Here is a 22663-nt window from a genome sequence, read left to right on the forward strand (position 1 = left end):
GTGATACTTCTCCTTTTTGTTGATGACAAAGGGGGAGAAGTATGTTGATGACATGACATGCGATGCATAAGTTTATGCATATGTTCATGTTGACGTGTTGCAAGTATTCATGATGAATATTGCAATGACTTGAATTCAGTTTGAATTCAAGGTTCTATCAATATGGCATATTGATAGGGGGAGTTTGTTTAAACTCCGGGAGTTAAGTTTAACTCCGTCATCAAGTAGTTGTCATCATCAAAAAGGGGGAGATTGTTGAATCTCGTATTTTGATGATGAAACTACTTGATATATGTTTATGATTTAATCTGCGTTTTGAGTGACGCAGGATGCTTTGATCAGGATGAGACAATTAAAGCAAGAACATCATGTTGTGCCGGAGGAACATGTCAGAAGATTGGACGTCGGGTCGGTGGATCGGTCGACGTATCGACAGAAGGCTTCGGGTCGTGGACTCGGGCATCGGGCCAAGAAGAGCGGGTATTGTGCCAAGGATATCGGAGTTGCGGAGTCAACTGGCCGATTGGGCAATAGGCTGCAGGAAAGGACGATGCGCCGAAGAATCGGACGAAGCGTCGAAGGACCAATGACATGCCGGACAACTTGGTTAATTGCTTAGGATTAATTGTCTCGATCGAAGTTTTGTTTTGTTGTGCAGGATTAACTATGATAACGATGAAGACATAAAGCGAAACAAAGTGTTGGAGTCAAGCGCGAAGGATTTGTTGCGAGTTCGAGAGTTCGACGGAAGTCCGAAGGTTCGTCGGGAATGTTACCGGAACTAGCCGAGAATGAGTTGGGAGCTTGCCGAAGGGTTTTTCGGAAGCTCGCCGGAAGGTTCGTTGGAAGTTCGCGGAGCTCGCCGAGAAAGATCGGAGCTTGCCGAAGAAGCTCGTTGGAACTCGCTAAGATCAAATCGTGAAGTCTAGGAGCTTGCCGGGAGTCCGCAGAATGGTTTCCGAGAGTTCATCGGAAGACCGTCGGAAGTTTGCCGGAAGCTCGCCAGAAGAAGTCTTGACTTGCGGACTTTGTAATAGCTTAGAAAATGTCTTTAAATTCATAGTTAGCACGTTAATTAGGGTTAGGATTAAGTGTTAATCCTATAACCCAAGTAGGGGCCAATTAGGCCCAAGTTCGGACTGGTTTGGACCAAGTTTGGAGCCAAACCAAGTGAGCTGAAATAGTGAAAGAGGTGCAACCGCCCAGGCTAGGACGTAGCACCGCCCAGGCTAAGTCTTCCAACGAGGCTGGGAGGTGCAACCGCCCCAGCCAGGAGGTGCAACCGCCCAGGCTCAGTCTCCGAGCGAGACTGGGCGGTGCAACCTCTTCTGTCAAGAGGTAGCACCGCCAGAGCTCAAGTTTCGAGCTCTGCCAAGAGGTGCAACCACCGAGCTCGGTCTTCGAGCTCTGGCAGAGAGGAGCAACCTCTCTGGACAGGAGATGCACCGCCCGAGCTCGGTCTTCGAGCTCTGGCAGAGAGGTGCAACCACCTCTGGCAGAGAGGTGCAACCTCTCTGGTCAGGAGATGCACCGCCTGAGCTCGGTCTTCGAGCTCTGGCAGAAAGGTGCAACCACCCCTGACAGAGAGATGCATCCGCCTGAGCTCAGTCTTCGAGCTCTGCCAGGCGGTGCAACCTCTCCAGTCAAGAGGTGCAACCGCCTGATCCCGGAATTCCGGGATTTGATCATTTTGAGCTCCAAATTTGAACTGGGTTGGGGCCTATAAATACCCCACCCATTCAGCACTGAAAAAGCAAGAACTCAAGCCGAAATCTTGATCTTTTCAGTGGTTCTTAGAGCTCAAAACTGCTAGTTTTCCTCCTCCTTCTGTTCTTCAAGTTTGAGTTGTAAAGAGAGGAGAGAAAACATTTGTAAGGGTTGTCTCCTAAGCCCATCAAAAGGAGTGAATCTGTAAGAGGGTAGTTGGCCTTCGCCTATTGAAGGAAGGCTTCTAGTTGACGTCGGTGACCTCATCGGTGGAGGAAGCCAAAAGTGGAGTAGGTCAAGACTGACCGAACCACTCTAAATCTCTGGTTTGCGTTTATTTTGAGCACCTTATCATTACTGCAAACCTCCTACTTAGCCTCTGCTCTCTGCGCTTTTACGAACGAATTCTGTGCAGTTTACGTTTACGTCTTGATTTCATTTACAACTGCAAACTGTCTTCTGCGCTTTTACGAACAAGGTTCTGTGCAGTTTACGTTTACGTCTTGATTTCATTTACAACTGCAAACTCTCTTCTGCGCTTTTACAAACAAGGTTCTGTGCAGTTTACGTTTACGTCTTGATTTCATTTACAACTGCAAACTGTCTTCTGCGTTTTTACGAACAAGGTTCTGTGCAGTTTTCGTTTACGTCTTGATTCCGTTTAGACGTAAAACTGCGTTTAGACGTAAAACTGCGTTTAGACGTAAATCTGCGTTTAGACGTAAAACTGCGTTTAGATGTAAATCTGCGTTTAGACGTAAAACTACGTTTAGACGTAAATCTGAGTTTAGACGTAAATCTGCGTTTAGACGTAAAACTGCGTTTAGACGTAAATCTGCGTTTAGACGTAAAACTGCGTTTAGACGTAAATCTGAGTTTAGACGTAAATCTGCGTTTAGACGTAAACTGCGCTTAGACGCAAAACTGCGCTTAGACGCAAACTGTGTTTAGACGCAAACTGCGCTTAGACGCAAACTGCGCTTAGACGCAAACTGTGTTTAGACGCAAACTGTGCTTAGACGCAATCTGCGCTTAGACGCAAACTGCACTTAGATACAAACTGAGAATTAGCTTTTGCATCATAATAGTTTTTATTGAACGAACGCAGCTTTTGGTTTTAATCGCTGTAAGATTTCCGCTGCACTAATTCACCCCCCCCCCCTCTTAGTGCTCTCGATCCTAACAATGTATAGGTTTGATAGAAATCCGTGAAAGTTTGCTGCAGAATTGTGTTGTCTTATAAGAGCAGAATTATCATCGAAGAAACAGCGGTTTCTCGACGAAATCTCCACAAAAATTTGAGAGATTTGAGGAGGGAATTGACAGCAATATCTCAGTTTATATGACAGCAAGGATGTCCAATTTAATCAAGAAAATTTCGGCAGTAACAGCAAGAAAATTGGTGTAATTTGCGATAGCAGAATTCTCGTCAAAAAATTTCAGCAACTTACGATGAAAATTTGCAGCAATATAGGAACGAATTTTTTTTTTTTTGGATTTTCGGATAGGGATAACTAAATTGCAGCAGTAGTAAGGTAGGAAACCAGAACCTGTTGCAATTCACGGGATGATCCGCGGTGGTGGAGATGATGGCGGAAATTTGGCAACGATCTCTTAAGCAATTGTGGGAATTGCTTTGGGCGGTTGTGGAGGGTTGATGGATGGCAGTGGAAGGGCAGCGAGATGCCAAGAACGCTACTCTGATACCAGGTGTTAGAACCCTTGCAGATTCTAAACTTGGGGTTGATCTCTTTAGGGGATCGACCTCCTTGGAACTCTATAGGGGTTTCTCCCTCTAAGTTACTGCTCAAAGGCTACAGAAAAGATTCATCTATTGCTTATTGAAAGAGAAGGAATACATGGCTATTTATAGGGCTTCTAAACCCTAACTCATAATAGGACTCCTACTCAAGACTCCTATTCCCTTACAACTCCTAATTCTTCTCTAAGAAAAAACCTCCTAACAGAATGTCCCTCTCAATTAGGACTCTCCAAGCTAGAGTCCTAACAGAGTCCTAACAGAATGTCCCTCTCAATTAGGACTCTCCTAGCTAGAGTCCTAACAGAATGTTCCTCTCAATTAGGACTCTCCTAGCTAGAGTCCTAACACATCCCTGTTAGGATCGAAATCGGCACTAAGAGGGGGGGGAGGGGGTGTGAATTAGTGCTTAAAGAAAATTTTCGTCGATTCAACAAAATCTCATTCGATGAAAACCAATCTCGAGTGCGCTTGGCTTAAAGTAGGTGCAAGGTAGAGTGAGCAACAAAATAAGTAAGCAATAAAGATAAATAGCAAAGATGAGAGCACACTGGATTTATAGTGGTTCGGTTGTCATGACTTACGTCCACTCCTGATTTCTCCTCCGTCGAGGCCACCGACGTTCACTAACGATCTTCCTTCGATGGGCGAAGACCAATTACCCTCTTACAACTCTTTCTCATTTTCACAGGTTTAGGATACAACCTTTACAAGCCTCACACCTCTCTTAGAATGATCATAAATCTTAAGAAGGAGGAGGACACTTAGTACTTTTTCAAGACTTTTATAACTCAAAATCTCAAGATTTTTATTCAGTTTTTGTGATTAGGCAAGCAAGAAAGATTGGGGTATTTATAGGCCCCAATGGCTTCAAAAATGAAGCCAAAAAGTGCCTCATCCCTGGTTTCTGGGGTATTGGCGGTACCACAGCTTGATTATCACGAACGGTCATCGCGCACCCGCAACAACTTCGTTCAGCGAATCGTTCGTCGCTTTTGCATGCTTGTACTGAGATATGGCAACATGTTTTGTCTTAGTTTTGTGTGTTTTTGCTTATAAAAATACATGTTCGAATAGGTTGCAGCGCTGTAGTGCGACCGCTCGCCGCGTCGGGCTGAAATGGCCAAAACAGTCCCGTTTTCGCTTGCCACAGCTTGTTTTCTGCAAGCCGCAGTTGCGCGCGAAACGTCAGCCATCTCAGCACCTTGGAACTCCCCGGGTGGCATAGGGATGGATGGGGCTTCGGTATATTATCGGGCATTGAAAAACTCTTCACAAGTTTGCAGTTAACTTGACGGGAACTTGCTTTCGCGCCCGACACCCGGTGAGTAGTTGTTTGTGGACTTGCAACTATTTGTTCTACCTTCTAAAGTCCTTGTTTTCCTCTTTTCTCTCTTTTCTCCTGTGCACACAAGGTGCTTGTTGAATTGCTTGTAAAGCTTCCCTCTTTCGAGACGTCAGGACTTGCCCGTCGCTCGTTTCCAATCTAATCAACTTTTTGTTTTACAGGTCCTTCGGGACTTGTACGAGGTTGCAACTAGGCTGATCCTTTGCGGACGCGTATATCGCAAGGGCGCCTCATGACTTAGGCAATCCCAACTAAGTCTGAGGAGTTAGCGCAAGGGTGCTTTGCGACTTAGACAACTCAAGCTAAGTTCATGTCTTGACCGCAAGGGTGCCTCATGACTTAGGCAATTCCAGCTAAGTCCATGGCATGATAACCTTGCTCTAACAGTACTACCGCTAGTCTGAGTGGTACAAATGCTTGACATAGCCTCAAAGATTAGGCTCGGGCAGTACCACCGCCTGACAGCATTAACTACCGACAGTATCAACGCCCAAATAGTGCATGGGAGGCCGAGTCTTAAGTGGTTCCACCGCCAGCTCTAGCGGTGCCACCGCCTGACGTGGCTCCAAATCACTGAATGGGCCATCCGTCCGACCCAATTCAGTCCTGATTCAGGTCTAGTTGGCTCCTAATTGAGTTAGTATGATTACTCCTCAAACTAACTCAAATTGACACCTAACTATTATAATTAAGACTAAAACAATTATAATACTAGCAATCTCAATTGTCAGGCATGTCAAGTGTTCATCCGAACTTCCGGTAAACTTCCGACAAACTCCCGATGAACTCCTAGCGAGCTTTTGGTGCATCATCCGAACCTTCGGCATAACGCCTAATCCATCTATTCTCGGCATATTGTCTGATTCTTTCGACCCGATGCTCGATCTTTGACTCTAACCCAACGTTTAATTCTTTAATTGTTTTGCATTTTCATGATCGTAGTTAGTCCTGCATCACTTTTCTCAACACATGTATTAGATCATAAATCAATTAATTTCATCATTAAAATTCGAGATTCAATAATCTCTTCCTTTTTTATAATGACAATCAATTAATGACGGAGTTAATTTTAACTCTCCCTATCTATATGCCATATCGAAATAAGGCAAACTTGAATTTAAAAGAAAATTTAACTTTTGAATTCAAGTGAAACAATTTTGATCATATTGCATCATATCAAAATTTCATACATTATGCATCATAGTTTCAAATTATCAAAATTAAGATGCACAATTTCAAAACATTATAACTAATCATCACTTCATGCATGATACCAAAAATAAGTCAACATTACTTTGGGCATAACATACATGATATCAAAACATTAAAATTTTTAATCATTCATCATTACTTATTACTTCTCCCCCTTTGTCATTAACAAAAAAGAGAAAAGTGTGAGCTAACAAGTTAGTGTTTGAGTAAGTTTTACACCACTTTAGAATATGCAAGCTAGCAAGTTTTTGAGATATAAAGTTAAACAAAATTTTTGCTTCTTGAGATGTGCAAGACAGCAACTTTTGCTTCTTGATATGAGAAAGCTAGCACTTCTCTTTATATGTGCAAGCATTTTTTATTCTCTTGAGATGTACAAGCTAGCATTTTTGCATTCTCCCCTTTATCGTAAAAAAAAAAAAGAATAAGAAGAAGAAGGAGGAGGAGGGAGGAATTCATTCATCACATAAAGAAAAGAATCAAGTCGTAAGTTCTGAAAGTCCATGAATCAAAGTTCTACTTTTGTAAATAGAAAGAGGAAGGATTCATAGGAAATAATCATCATATAAAAGATCAAGTATACCAAAAGTCCATGAATCAAATCTCTTTTTTAGCACATTGCAAGAAGAAGGAATGATAGGAAATGATCTCAATTTAAAAAGAAAACTCAAGTTATAAAAATTGAGAAATCCAAAAATTGTATAAGAGGAACTCACACGTTAGGAAGATTTAATATGTCTAATTATCTTCTAATAAAATCAAATTATTCTTCATTCAATGGTTTTGTAAAAATATCAACTAATTGATATTTTGTATCAATAAATTCTAAAGATATATCATGGTTATCAATATGATCTCTAATAAAATGATGTCTAATGTCAATATGTTTAGTTCAAGAGTGTTGAATGCTATTTTTTTTTAAACATATTGTACTAGTATTATCACATTTTATAGGAATATTTTTCAAATATAATCCATAATCTTTTAAAGTGTTTTTCATCTAAATAACTTGAGCATAACATACATCTACTACTACATATTCAGCCTCGGTTGTAGATAATGCAATTGAATTTTATTTCTTGAATGACTAAGAAACAAGTGAATAACCTAAGAGTTGACATGTTTCAGATGTACTTTTTTTTATCTATTCTATATCCAGCAAAATCAACATCGGCATAAGCAATAAATTCAAGATTTTTAGTTTTTGGATATCATAATCCTAGATTAGGTGTTCCTTTTAGGTATTTTAAAATCCTTTTAACAGCTTTTAAGTGAGATTGTTTGGGAATATATTGAAATCTAGCACATAGTCCAACACTAAACATATTATCAGGCCTAGTTGCTATGAGGTATAGTGAACTACCACCTATCACACCCCTACAAGTTTTTTGATCAAAACATTCTCCATCAATGTCCATATATATCTTTGTGGAAGTGCTCGTTAGTGTATCAATAACCTTAGCACTATGCATATTAAATCATTTTAATAGATCTAAAGCATATTTAGTTTGATGAATAAAAGTTACATCACTTAATTACTTAATTTATAATCCTAAGAAGAAAGTTAATTCACCCATTAAGCTCATTTCAAATTCTTGACTCATACTCTTGACAAACGATTCACACAAGGATTCATTTTAAGAACTGAAAATGATATCATCAACATAAATTTGAACAATAAAAAAATTATTTTTAAAATATTTAATAAACAATGTAGTATCGACCTTGTCTTTCATAAAATTATTTTGAATAAGGAATTAACTAAGCCTCTCATACCAAGCCCTAGGGGCTTGTTTTAACCCATAGAGAACCTTAGATAACTTAAAAATATGGTTAGGAAAGAGAGCATTTTCAAATCCGGGTGGTTGCTCAACATAAACTTTTCGAAAATAAAGCCATTTAGAAAAGCACTTTCGACATCCATTTGAAATAACTTCAAATTATTACAATATGCATAGGCAAGGAGAATTCTTATAGCTTCAAGTCTAACCACAGGAGCAAAAGTTTTTTTATAATCGATAATTTCTTCTTGGTTGAAACCTTTGGTCACTAATCTAGCCTTGTTTCTAACCACAATACCAAATTCATCTTGCTTGTTTCTAAAGACTCATTTAGTACTAATTACTAAATGGTCGCTAGGTCTAGGAACAAGCTTCCATACCTCATTTCTTTCAAATTGATTTAACTCCTCTTGCATTGCAATAACCTAGGAATCATCTTTTAGGCCTTCGTCGATGCATTTTTGTTCAATTTGAGACAAGAAGGTTATATTCGCACAAAAAATTTTAAAAGAATAATGAGTTTAAACACCTTTTAATGTATTCCCAATGATTAGCTCCTTAGGATGAGCATCTATATACTTTCATTCTTTAGGTAAGGATTCTTTGGAAGAAGATGCATCCAAGTTGCTTGAGGGAGGAGAGTTTTTATTCAAATTTAAAGCATTAAAATCAAAATCATCATCAAAATCTTTTTTTTTTAATTCGAAAAGCTCATTAAAAACAGCATGAATGGATTCCTCTATAACTAAGGTTCTTTTATTAAAGACATGAAAAACTTTAGAAATAGAGGAATAACCAAGAAAAATGCATTCATCGGATTTTGCATCAAATTTTCCTAAGACATCTTTTTCATTTAAAACAAAATAATTATAACTGAAAATTTTAAAATATGAAATATTGGGTCTTTTATTGTTACACAATTCATAGGGAGTTTTGGAAAGTAATGATCTTACAAAAACCATATTCATGACATAGAATGTCATCTTAATAGTTTCAGCCCAAAATTATTTTAGTAGGCTATGTTCGTTTAACATAGTTCTTGTCATCTCTTGTAAGATCCTATTTTTTCTCTTAACTACTCCATTTTGTTGTGGATTTCTTGGAGTAAAGAAATTATGGTTATACCAATTTGACTCACAAAAATTTTGAAAATCATAGTTTTGAAACTCACCACCGTGATCACTACGAATAGACGAAATCATAAAACCGTTTTCATTTTGAACAAGTTAATAAAATTTCAAAAAATATTTAAAGCAATCACTTTTGTGTGTCAAGAAGTATGTCCAAGTGTATCTACTATAATCATCAACAATTATATAAGCGTATTTACTACCTTCTAAACTTGTTGTATCAATTGGTCCAAATAAATCTATATGGATCAATTGTAGTGGTCTAAATGTGCTTATTTAATTCTTTGATTTAAAACTACTTTTTATTTATTTTTTTAGTTGACATACATCATAAACTTTATCTTTGACAAACTTGATGCTAGGTATTTCTCTTACTAAGTTCTCTAGTTGAAATTTAAGATATTAGTTTCATACTAGTATGACCTAATCTTCTATGTCAAAGCCATGCATCATCGTTTAAAGCCGAAAAACACGTTTCATTACAAAAATCATTAATATTAATAGTATACACATTATTATAATTTAAGGCAATCATAGATATATTTATCCTTTATCATATAATTGACTAATGCTTAGTATATTATATTTTAAAGCATCTACTAATAATACATCTTTAATCAAGAGGCTTGACTTGTTACCTATGGTTCCTTTACCAATAATTTTTTCATTGTTGTTGTCTCCGAATGTGATATATCCTTCATCTTGGATAGTGAGCTTAGAGAAGTGTGTTGGATTTCCGGTCATGTGTCATGAGTATCCACTATCAAGGTATCATCTCTTGCTCCTAGCTTTTGATTATAAACATATCTACAAAAAAAGGGTGTTTGCTTTTAGGTACTCATTTAGCTTTGGGTCCCTCATTAATGTTAGAATAGTTTTAACACTAAGAGAGGGGGTAAATTAGTGCTTGTGTAAAAATCTCGGTTTGAAAAACTATGTTCAATGAAAATCGATATCGGAAAAGAGTTTAACTTGAAACGTTCGTAAAGTAGTGAGCAAATAAATTAGTTAGCAATATGAGAATGAAAAGCATAATAGAAATGGTAAATCAATTTATAGTGGTTCGATCGTCGTGACCTATGTCCACTCCTGATTCCTCTTCACTCGAGGCCAACGGCTTCCACTACCGATCTTTTTTCCAACGAGCAAAGATCAACTACCCTTACAACTCTTTCTCCTTTTTACAAGCTCAAGAGAGAACTTTTACAAGTTTCATACCTCTCTTAGAATGAACTCTAAACTCTAAGAGGTGGAGGGGAACACTCAACACTTTTTAAGCTTTTTCAACTATTTTTCGTCAAGGATTCTTTCCCCCTTTCTACCCTTTTTTTTACGCTTACCCAAGCAAGAAAGAGTGAGGTATTTATAGACCCAAAATGGCTTCAAAAATGGAGCCAAAAAAGGTCTTATCACAGGTTTCCTAAGTCCTGGCGGTACCACTGCTTGTGCTAGGCGATACTACCGCCTACAGCACTGACACTGGACAGTACCATCGCTTAGACTAATGGTATCACCAACTGACATAGTCTAGGAGATTGTGTCTGGACAGTACCACCGCTTAGTCTAGCGGTGCCACCGTTTAGGCCAACTATGGGTCATTGAATGAGCTTTCCACTTAGCCCAAAATAGCCCTTATTGTTGGTGCTTAATTGAGTTAGCATTGTTTCACCCTAATACTGACTTAATTAGACCTAAACTAACTCGATCTAGACATAATTGATTACAAGCATGAATTATATATTGTCCGGCATATCATTGGTTCATTCAGCGCTTCGTCCAATCCTTCGGCACTTCGTCCTCTCCCTCAGAGTATTGCCCAATCGGCATGTTGACACCCGTAACTTCCTATCTCCTTAGTACAATGTCTGATCCTTCGGCCTGATGCCCGAACTCATGGCACAAAAAACTTCTGTTGGTATGTCGACCAATCCTCCGGCTCGACGTCCAATCGTTTGACATGTTTAACTCGGAACCAACGTTTGATTCCTCATACTTTAATCAATTTGCCTCTACTTGATTGAAGCAAGTCTTGCGTCACTCAAAATGCAAATTAGATCACAAACTCATCAATTGATTTTATCATCAAAATTCGAGATTTAACAATTTCTCCCTTTTTGATGATGACAATCAATTGATGACAAAGTTTAAACTAAACTCCCCCTATCAATATATCATATTGATAGAACCTTTAAATTCATAAAATCATACAGTGTTTAAAAATATAAAAGTACATCCTACCATGCATGATTCAACTCATCATCATATCTTCTCCCCCTTTGTCATCAACAAAAAGGATAAGTGCATCTAGCAAGTTTTTGAGATGTGTAATTTTTATAATATACAAGCTAGCAACAATTTTGAGTTAGTGCAAGTTTGTAAATTTTGCTTCTTGAGATGTGTAAGTTTGTACTTTTGCTTCTCTTGAGATGTGTAAGCTATCAAATTCTTCTCCTTGAAATGTGCAAGCTAGCAAGTTTTTCTCCTTAAAATGTACAAGCTAACAAGTTTTACATCATTTTAAAACATGCAACCTAACAATTTTATCTCCCCCATTGTCATTGTCAAACAAAAAGGGAAGAATATAATTTTATAATTCTTTTCCCTTTACATCAATTTTCACATCATGATAAAGATAAATTTAAATCAAATTTAATGAGGTATATAATTTATGAATACAAGAAAGTAACATAAATAAATCATGACATGAAAGATATAATAACAAATATCATTTGAATATCAAAAGACATGATTCATTTTGACAAATCTCTTCTTTTGTAAATAACAAAAAAAACATAGAAGAATAGAATGATAAAATATCTTGATTCATGCATAAGAAATCTCATAATTCATATAGAAAATCTCTTAAATAAAATCCAAGAATCATACAAGAATAAAAAGTAAGAGATCTTGATTCATAAAAGAAAATCTCAAGTTATAATTCCAAGAATTCAAGATCATAATATAGATAAAACTCATTCAAATTTAAATTGTCAAATCATTAAAATCACTTTCAAGAGATTCAAAATGACATAAATAGATTTATCGATTTCTTATTGAAAAATTTAATAAGTTTTTGGGATAGAGTCATTTTCAAGAAAAATAATGCATTCCTCTATGTGATTGATTTCATACAAGCATGTTATTATTTTCTAAACCAAAATCATGCATTATCGTTTAAACTCAAAAAACAAGCATTATCATGGTCAATAGTATGACATATTAAAACATCTTCAAACAAAAGATTTAATTTGTTAATAATCATTTTAATTCCAATGATCTTTCTTTTATTGTAGTTAACAAAAGATTCCTAGGGTCGTATCATCCTTCTTAAGTGAATCTAACTTTTCATACTTAGTGTAATGAATTAACATACAATAGTTATGCTCATTAATTATTATTTTTTAATTCTTCAAAATCACTAGAAAGAGAAGTATGATTTTTTTATATTTTTTATTTCTTACTAACTAATTTAAAATATATTTTTTTATTTCTTACTAACTAATTTAAAAACAACTCATGAAATGTGCCAAGTAATTCCATAGTAAGGTAAAGGAGTTTTGGTTGACTTACTTACCTCGTTGTTGAAGGCCACCAAGGCGTGGTTCGTAACCTCATCTTCGGATGCACTTGATTCGTCCCATGTAGCCATGAGTGCTTTCTTCTTCTTTTGTAGCTTCTTCTTCACTTACGAACATTCGCTTTTTAAGTGCCTCGACCAATTGCATTCATAGCAAGTTGTTTTGTCATTTTTAAGTTCATTTTTATTCCTTAATTATTGTTTTATGAACTTTTTAAATTTTATTGTTAGGAGTTCAAGGTCATCATCATCATCATTTAAGTTTTCTCTCAAGTGATCTTTTATTGTTCAAAATGTCAAATCCTTCATGTTCTTTGGAAGGTTGTTCTCATGTTCATCAAGTTTGATACAAGACATTTCATATGTCATTAAAGACCCGACAAGTTCTTTAAGAAAGAAATTGTTGAAGTCCTTGTCTCTTATATTGCCGTCACTTTTGGATCCTAATTTTTTGAAAGGGATCTTAGTATTTTGTTAATAAGTTCAAAATTAAAAAAATATTTACCAAGACTTTTTAAACCATTGACGACATCCGTAAAACAAGTGTATATGTCAACAATGGTTTCGCTTGGCTTCATTCGAAACAATTCAAAATCATGTATCAAAAGATTGATTTTAGACTCTTTAACTTTATTCGTGTCTTCATGAGTTACTTCTAGTATGTATCAAATCTCATATGCAGTTTTACATAAAGAAATATGATTAAACTTATTTTTGTTCAAAGCACAAAATAAAGCGTTCATAGCTCTAGCATTCAAAGAAAAAGTTTTCTTCTTCAAATCATTTCATTTGTTCAAATTGATTAAAAAAGACTTTTAAAAATTATTTTCAATTATATTCCATAAATCAAAATTCATAGAAAGTAAAAAAACTCTCATTCGAGTTTTCCAATACGTGTAGTCCATCCCATTGAACATAGGAGGATGAACGATGGAAAGACCATCTTGATTGCTTGCAAAAGTCAATTCTCTTTAGTGTAAAACCAAATGAGAAAATTGTGGCTCTGAAAATAACTGTTAGTACCATTTCGGTACTAAGAGGGGGATGAATTAGTGCTTACGTAAAAATCTCGGTTTGAAAAATTATATTCAATGAAAACTGATATCAGAAAATAGTTTAACTTGAAATGTTCATAAAGTAGTGAGCAAGTAAATTAGTTAGAAATACGAGAATGAAAAGCATAATAGAAATGGCAAATCGATTTATAGTGGTTTGGTCGTCATGACCTATGTCCACTCTCGATTCCTCTTTACTCGAGACCATCGGCTTTCGGATGAACGATGGAAAGACCATCTTGATTGCTTGCAAAAGTCATTTCTCTTTAGTGTAAAACCAAATGAGAAAATTGTGGCTCTGAAAATAACTGTTAGTACCATTTCGGTACTAAGAGGGGGATGAATTAGCGCTTACGTAAAAATCTCGATTTGAAAAATTATGTTCAATGAAAACTGATATCAGAAAATAGTTTAACTTGAAATGTTCATAAAGTAGTGAGCAAGTAAATTAGTTAGAAATACGAGAATGAAAAGCATAATAGAAATGGCAAATCGATTTATAGTGGTTTGGTCATCATGACCTATGTCCACTCTTGATTCCTCTTTACTCGAGACCATCGGCTTTCACTACCGATCTTCTTTCCATCGGGAGAATATCAACTATCCTTACAACTATTTCTCATTTTTACAAGCTTAAGAGAGAACATTTACAAGTTTTACACTTTTCTTAGAATAAACTCTAAACTCTAAGAGGTGGAGGGGAACACCCAACACTTTTCAAGCTTTTTCAACTCTTTTTTCGTCAAGGATTCTTTCTCCCATTCTACCCTTTTTTTATATTTACCCAAGCAGGAAAGAGTGAGGTATTTATTGACTCAAAATGACTTTAAAAATGGAGCCAAAAAATATCTTATCCCGGATTTCCTAGGTCTTAGCGATACCACCGCTTGTGTTGGGTGGTACTACCGCCTACAACACTGACACCGGGCGGTACCATCGCCTAGACTAGCGATACCACCGCTTGACACAATTTGGGAGATTATGTCTGGGCGGTATCACTGCCTAGTCTAGTAGTGCCAACGCTTGGGCCAATTGTGGATCATTGAATGAGCCTTCCACTTGGCCCAAAACAGCCCTAGTTCGGACACAGTTGGCCCCTAATTGAGTTGACATTGTTTCACCCCAATATTGACTTAATTAGGCCTAAACTAACTCGATCTAGATACAATTGATTACAAGCATAAATCCTATATTGTCCGGCATGTCATTGGTTCATCCAACGCTTTGTCCGATCCTTCGGCGCATCATCCTCTCCTTCGGAGTATTGCACAATCGACATGTTGACTCCCGCAACTTCCGATCTCCTTGGCGCAATGTCTGATCCTTCGGCCCAATGCCCGAACTCATGGCACGAAGACCTTCTACCGGTATATCGATCGATCCTCTAGCTCGATGTCCAATCGCTTGACATGTTCAACTCCGGCCTAACATCCGATTCCTCCTGCTTTAATCAATTTGTCTCTCCTTGATCGAAGCTAGTCCTACGTCACTCAAAACACAGATTATAGATATAAACTCATCAATTGATTTCATCATTAAAATTCGAGATTCAACAATCTCCTCCTTTTTATGATGACAACCAATTGATGACAGAGTTTAAACTAAACTCACTCTATCAATATGTCATATTGATATAACATTTAAATTCATAAAATCATATAATATTTTAAAATATAAAAATACATTCTACAATGCATGATTCAACTCATCATATATGTTCTCCCTCTTTGTCATCAACAAAAATGAGAAGTACATATAGCAAGTTTTTAAGATATATAATTTTTACAACATACAAGCTAGCAACAATTTTGAGTTGTGCAAGTTTGTAAATTTTGCTTCTTGAGATGTGCAAGTTTGCACTTTTGCTTCTTTCGAGATGTGCAAGCTTACACATCTCCTTAAAATGTGCAAGCTAGCGAGTTTTTCTCCTTGAAATATATAAGCTAACAAGTTTTACATAATTTTAGAACATGCAAGCTAGCAATTTTATCTCCTCCTTTATCATTGTCAAAAAGAAGGGAAGAATACAATTTTATAATTCTTTTTACTTTACATCAATTTTCACATCATGACAAAGATAAATTTAAATCAAATGTGAGGAGGTATATAATTTATGAATACAAGGAAGTATCATAAATAAATTATGACATGAAAGATATAAAAACATAGATCATTTGAATACCAAAAGACATGATTTATTTGATAAATCTCTTCTTTTGTAAATAACAAAAAGAAATATAGGAGAATAGAATGGTAAAATTTCTTGATTCGTGCATAAGAAATCTCATGATTCACATAGAAAATCTCCTCTTAAATAAAATCAAAGAATCATATGAGAATAAAAAGTAAGAAATCTTGACTCAAAAAAGAAAATCTCAAGTTATAATTCCGAGAATTCATCATGATATAGATAAAACTCATTCAAATTCAAATTGTCAAATCATAAAAATCACTTTCAAGAGATTGAAAATGAGAAATAGAGTTATCAATTTTTTATTAAAAAAATTTAATAAGTTTTTAGTGATAGAGTCATTTTTAAGAAAAATAATACATTCCTCAATATGATTAATTTCATATAAGCATGTCATTGTTTTCTAAGCCAAAACTATGCATTATCGTTTAAACTCGAAAAACAAGCATCATCACAAAAAATCATCATGATCAATAGTATGATATATTAAAACATTTTCAAACAAAAGATCCCTACATGTCTATAAAATATTTGCTAAATAGGGAATGACTCAATGATATGAGATATCCAAGAGCCTCTTCCATGCTAGGATGATTGAGGGGACACTGGTTCAGAACCATATCATAAATATGATTGAGTGGATAGAGAAACTCACAGGTCTAGGAATGGTCCTAGAGGATAATCTATGTGTGGATCTTATGCTTCAGTCCCTACCATATTCCTTTTCACAGTTCATAATTAATTTTAATATAAACAAAATTTAGATGACTCTCCTTGAGCTCCTCAATATGTTGAGGGAGACAAAGAGTACTATCAAGAAAGAGAAGTCAATTCTCTATACTAGTAAGACCAGAAAGAAAAAGAAGGCAGAAAAGTCCCTTAAAAAGGGCAAGGGCAAGGGCAGACCGGGTAAAGCAATTGTTGCTAAGAAAGATCCGATAAATGACAAAGGCCAATGCTTCCACTATGACAAAGATAGGCACCGGAAGAGGAACAACAAAGAGTACCTTACAGAGAGAGCGAAACAAAAGCTTGGAGAAACTTCAAATACATTCATGATCAGTCTTCATTTGTCAGACTCTTATGATAACACATAAGTGTTAGATGTTGATAGTGTTTATCATATTTATAATTCATTGCAGGTTCTGGCAAGACCTAGGAGATTGTCGAGAGGCGAGATGAACCTCAAGATGGGCAATAGAGCAAAAGTTACTATAGTAGTTGTTGGTGAGGTCACCCTACATCTACCTGATATAGCTATTATTGCATTGGATGCATGCTATTTTGTTCCTTCTATTATCAAAAACATTTTTTTCATTTCTTGACAGTTAGTGGATATAAATTAGTTTTTGAGAACAATGGTTCTTCAATATTATTAGATGATAAGATAAACAGTACATACTTATGGCTGTTAGGATCGGAGCGGCACTAAGAGGGGGGGGTGAATTAGTGCAGCGGATTAAAACGTCGGTTTTGATAAATCTTTCGTACGATAAAAATCGGAATCGGAAGTGCTTAACTTGAAAGCGTATTCGCAAAGTTGTCCAGCAAAAGTAATGAGGAAATAAAGCAAGTAAGAAGGTTTGCAGTAATGTAAATAGCAGTAATGAAATGCAAACCAGAGATTGCGCCGATTTTAAAATGGTTCGGTCAAATGACCTACATCCACTTGCGAGGCCCCTCTTCGATGAGGCTCCCACCTTCCACTAGCAAATCTCTTGAAAGGGAAGGGTAGATACCCCTCTTACAACTTTTTACAAGCGGTTCACTCTCTTACAGATTTTCAGCAAGAAAGAAGGAGGTGAACACTAACAAATTGAAAACAAGACTACCTAAGACTTTTCTAAGGCCTTTCTCTCAAACAATTGCTTCTCAAAAAGTTGTAATCTCAGTTGAGATTTGAGGGGTATTTATAGGCCTCAAGAGGATTCAAATTTGGGCTCCAAAATTTGAATTCTCTTTGGTTCCCGATGCTGGCGGTGCCACCACCCAGCTCTCGGGTGCTGGGCGGTGCCACCGCCAGACCCTTCGGTTCACTGGTTGGGCTTCAAATTTAGCCCAAACCAAGTCTACTTTTGGGCCTAGTTGGCCCCTAACCAGAATATAAGATTATCTCTTAATCCTAATCCTAATTACAAGTGAACTACATAACTAAAAACATCCTAAGCAAGTTTTCAACCGCGAACGTCGAATCTTATTCCGGCGAGCTTTCCGACGAACTTCTTCCGACGGACTCCCAGCAAGCTCCCGATCTTGTGATGACTTTAACGAGTAGCCGAGCCTTCTCGGTGATCTCCGTGAACCTCCGACGATCTCTTCGGCGAACTTCCGAAAATTCCGACAGGTTCCGGCAGCATCTCCGACGATTCTTCAAACTCTTAAACGTCCATCGAATTTGACTCCGGTATTCTTGCTTTGTGTTTTCTGGTTATCGTAGTTAATCTTGCACACTTAACTCAATAATATGGATTAGATCAATTAACCCATCAATTGATTTTATCATCAAAATCCGAGATTCAACAATCTCCCCCTTTTTGATGATGACAATCAATTGATGACGGAGTTAAACATAACTCCCCCTATCTATATGTCATATTATGAGAAGATAAAAACACTTGAATTCCATCCCATTGAATTCAAGCATAAACCGATAAGTTCTAACCGTAGAACTTATCGTTATTCTCATTAAGCATAAATAAATGCGAAACTTTGATGAAAATCATTTTCAAGTCGAATGATAAGAGACAATTTTTACTACGACAGGAGATAATGATTTTCAACATGAATTTCATGATATAAATGTAAGGCATGCTTTCAATATGATCAATCAATCAATCTTGCGATATTCTCAAAGATTTTGCAAGGCATATAAGACATTCATATCACACAAGCTTTTGTAATTCATATTAGTCATGTTATCGATGCGCATAAGACATTTTCATTAAGTCATGCTATCGAAATAGTATAAGTCATCACTTAGTCATCACTTCTCCCCCTTTGTCATCAACAAAAAGGAAATGAGACTTGAAGCACATAATTTGTGATTATAACATCAGTAATTCAACATTGATCATACAAAAATTCATCATTCAAAATTAAGTATGCTAAAATATCTACGCAGAGTTCATCTTAAAGGAAAATTGAGCATTCATCCATTTTATTAAATCCCTTCTTTCTATAAATAACAAAAATTATAGGTGTACAAAGAAGAGATTGTGATTAAAAAATTTCAAGTAGTAACTCCAATAAGTCAAGATCATAATTCGAAAACAGACTCATTCAAATTCAAATTGTCAACTTGAAACTCATAATCAAGCCATCAAAATCAATTTCGAGATTCACAGAATGTCATAAAATCATTCTTGATCAGATGGGAGCGGTGTTTGACTCAAGATAGGATAAGATAATTTAACGTTTCATTTAGAATCGAAAGAGAAGGATCAAAGTCACCGCGGAACAGAGAGAGGATGAAAACCTTTACGGAAAATTCATTCAAACAAGTTTATTCTTAGGGACAATTTAACATACCTAATTCCCTTCTAATGAATTCAAATTGGTCTTCATTCAAAGCTTTTATAAATATATCTGCTAATTGATGCTTTGTGTCAATGAATTCTAGAACACCATTATTGTTAAGGACATGATCGCATATGAAATGATGCCTAACGTCGATGTGCTTAGTTCTAGAGTGCTGAATTGGATTTTTGGTGAGACATATGGCACTAGTATTATCACATTTTATGGGAATATTTTTGAAGTGAATTCCATAGTCTTCTAATGTATTTTTCATCCAAACAACCTGTGCACAGCATGCACTTGCAGCAATGTATTCGGCTTCCGCCGTAGACAGTGCAACTGAATTTTGTTTCTTGTAAGTCCAAGAAACAAGTGCATGTCCTAAAAAATGACATGTTCTGGATGTACTTTTTCTATCTATCCTGCATCCGCCAAAATCGGCATCTGCATAAGCTATTAAATCAAATTTTTCAGATTTTGGATACCACAATCCTAAATTTGGAGTTCCTTTAAGATACCTAAATATTCTTTTAACACTCTTAAGATGAGATAATTTAGGATTAGATTGAATCCTAGCGCAAAGTCCTACACTAAACATAATATCCGGTCTAGTCGCGGTGAGGTAGAGTAGACTACCTATCATTCCTTTATATGTTTTTTGATCGAAATTTTCACTATTTTCATCCATATCTTAGTCGAAGTACTCATAGGGGTGCTTATTGCTTTTGAATTATCCATGTTAAATCGTTTTAACAATTCTAATGTATATTTAGATTGGTTAAGAAATATGTCATCACTAAGTTGTTTGATTTGTAATCCTAAAAAGAAAGTTAATTCACCCATTAAACTCATTTCAAATTCATGACTCATACATTTGGCAAATGATTCACATAGTGATTCATCCGAGGAGCCAAAAATAATATCGTCAACATAAATTTACATAATAAGAAAATTATTTTTAAAATATTTAATAAATAATGTAGTATCAACCTTACCTTTGGTAAAATTATTTAAAATAAGAAATGAACTAAGCCTTTCATACCAAGCTCTAGGAGCTTGTTTCAAGCCATAGAGAGCCTTAGTCAATTTGAATACATGATTAGGAAGAAGAGAATTTTCAAATCCGGGAGGTTGTTCGACATATACTTCTTTGGAAATAAAACCATTCAAGAAAGCACTTTTGACATCCATTTGAAACAGTTTAAAATTATTACTACTAGCATAGACAAGGAGCATCTTTATGGCTTCTAATCGAGCCACAAGAGTGAAGGTTTCTTCGTAATCGATACCTTCTTCTTGGTTGAAACCTTTGGCCACTAATCTAACCTTGTTTCTAACCACGATACCATTTTCGTCTTGCTTGTTTCTAAAGACCCATTTAGTACCAATGACTAAATGGTCACTAGGTCTAGGAACAAGCTTCCATACCTTATTCCTCTCAAATTGATTAAATTCCTCTTGCATTGCAATAACCCAAAAATCATCTTTTATGGCCTCGTCAATGCATTTAGGTTTGATTTGAGAAAGGAAGGCGGCGTTAGCACAAAAATTCTTGAAAGAGGAACGAGTTTGAACCCCTTTTGATGTATCTCCTATAATTAGCTCCTTTGGATGAGCATCTATATACTTCCATTCCTTGGGTAAGGAAATTTCGGAAGAAGGTGTATCCAAGTTGCTATTTTGAGGAGGGAGGTCATTTAAATTCAAATTATCAAAACCAAGATCATCATCAAAATTATTTTTCTTTAAATTAGAAATTTCATTAAAAACTACATGAATAGACTCTTCTATTACTAAGGTTCTTTTGTTAAAAACCCGAAAAGCCTTAGAAATGGAAGAGTAACCAAGAAAGATGCCTTCATCGGATTTAGCATCAAATTTTCCTAAGGCATCCCTTTCATTCAAAATAAAACATTTACAACCGAAAACTTTAAAATAGGAAATATTTAGTTTTTTGTTATTCCATAATTCATAGGGAGTTTTTGATAGGGATGGTCTTATTAGGACTCTATTCATGATGTAGCAAGCCGTATTTACGGCTTCAGCCCAAAAATACTTAGGTAAACTATGTTCATTTAACATCGTTCTTGCCATTTCTTGTAGGTTTCTATTTTTTCTTTCAACTACTCCATTTTGTTGGGAATTCCTTGGAGTGGAGAAGTTATGATTGTATCCATTAACTTCACAAAAATTTTGAAAGTCACGGTTTTGAAATTCGCCACCGTGATCACTCCGAATTGATGAAATCATGAAACCTTTTTCATTTTGAGTGAGTTTACAAAATTTAGAGAAACACTTGAAACAATCACTTTTGTGAGCTAAGAAATAGGTCCAAGTGTATCTAGTATAATCATCCACAATTACAAACGCATATTTGTTTCCCCCTAGACTTATCGTGTCAATTGGTCCAAATAAGTCCAAATGAATCAATTGTAATGGTCTAGTGGTGCTAATTTGAGTTTTTAGTTTGAAACTAGTTTTTATTTGTTTACCTAGTTGAGATGCATCGCATACTTTGTCCTTAATAAACTTTATATTTGGAATTCCTCACACTAATTCTCTAGATGAGATCTTAGATATTAGTTTCATGCTTGCATGGCCTAGTCTCCTATGCCAAAGCCAAGCATCATCATTTAAAGCGGAGAAGCACATTTCATTACTTAGTTCATCAAGGTTGATGGTGTAGACATTATTTTGTTTTAATGCAATCATAGTTATGTTATGGTTAGGTTTTTCAATAATACACACATTTGATTCAAATCTAACGATATAACCTTTATCGCATAATTGACTAACACTCAAGAGATTATGTTTCAATCCATCAACTAGTAAGACATCATCAATAGAAAATTTTAATTTGTTACCTATGGTTCCCTTGCCAATGATTTTGCCTTGGTTGTTGTCTCCGAAGGTGACGTACCCTTCTTCTTTGTTAGTGAGCATAGAGAAATGAGATGGATATCCAGTCATATGTCTTGAGCATCCACTATCTAGATATCATCTCTTGCTCCTAGCTTGTGATGGTGTATGTTTCTACAAGAAGGGATTATTTTTAGGTACCTATTTTCTTTTGGGTGCCTTAAAAACTGATTTAACTTGTTCATTATATTGCATAGAATTGATCATGGTTCCTTTAGGAACCCAAATTAGTTTGTTCGGACTAATTTTCTTAAGTGGACATTTATAAGTTTTATGTCCATATTTGCAACAAAAGTTGCAATTGCTTTGGTGCCGAACATGTAAAACGGGGCCTTTAATGAAGGTGGTTGGATTTTGGTGAGGACTTATCACAAATCCGATTCCACTTCTTTTAGGAACGTGACCCTTAATTGTAAGGATCATGTTCAAAGATTTGCTACCAACCTCGAATTTCTTCAAGGTGTCCTT

The sequence above is a fragment of the Musa acuminata genome, chromosome BXJ2-11, assembly GCF_036884655.1.
Source record: "Musa acuminata AAA Group cultivar baxijiao chromosome BXJ2-11, Cavendish_Baxijiao_AAA, whole genome shotgun sequence".
Lineage (NCBI taxonomy): Eukaryota > Viridiplantae > Streptophyta > Magnoliopsida > Zingiberales > Musaceae > Musa > Musa acuminata.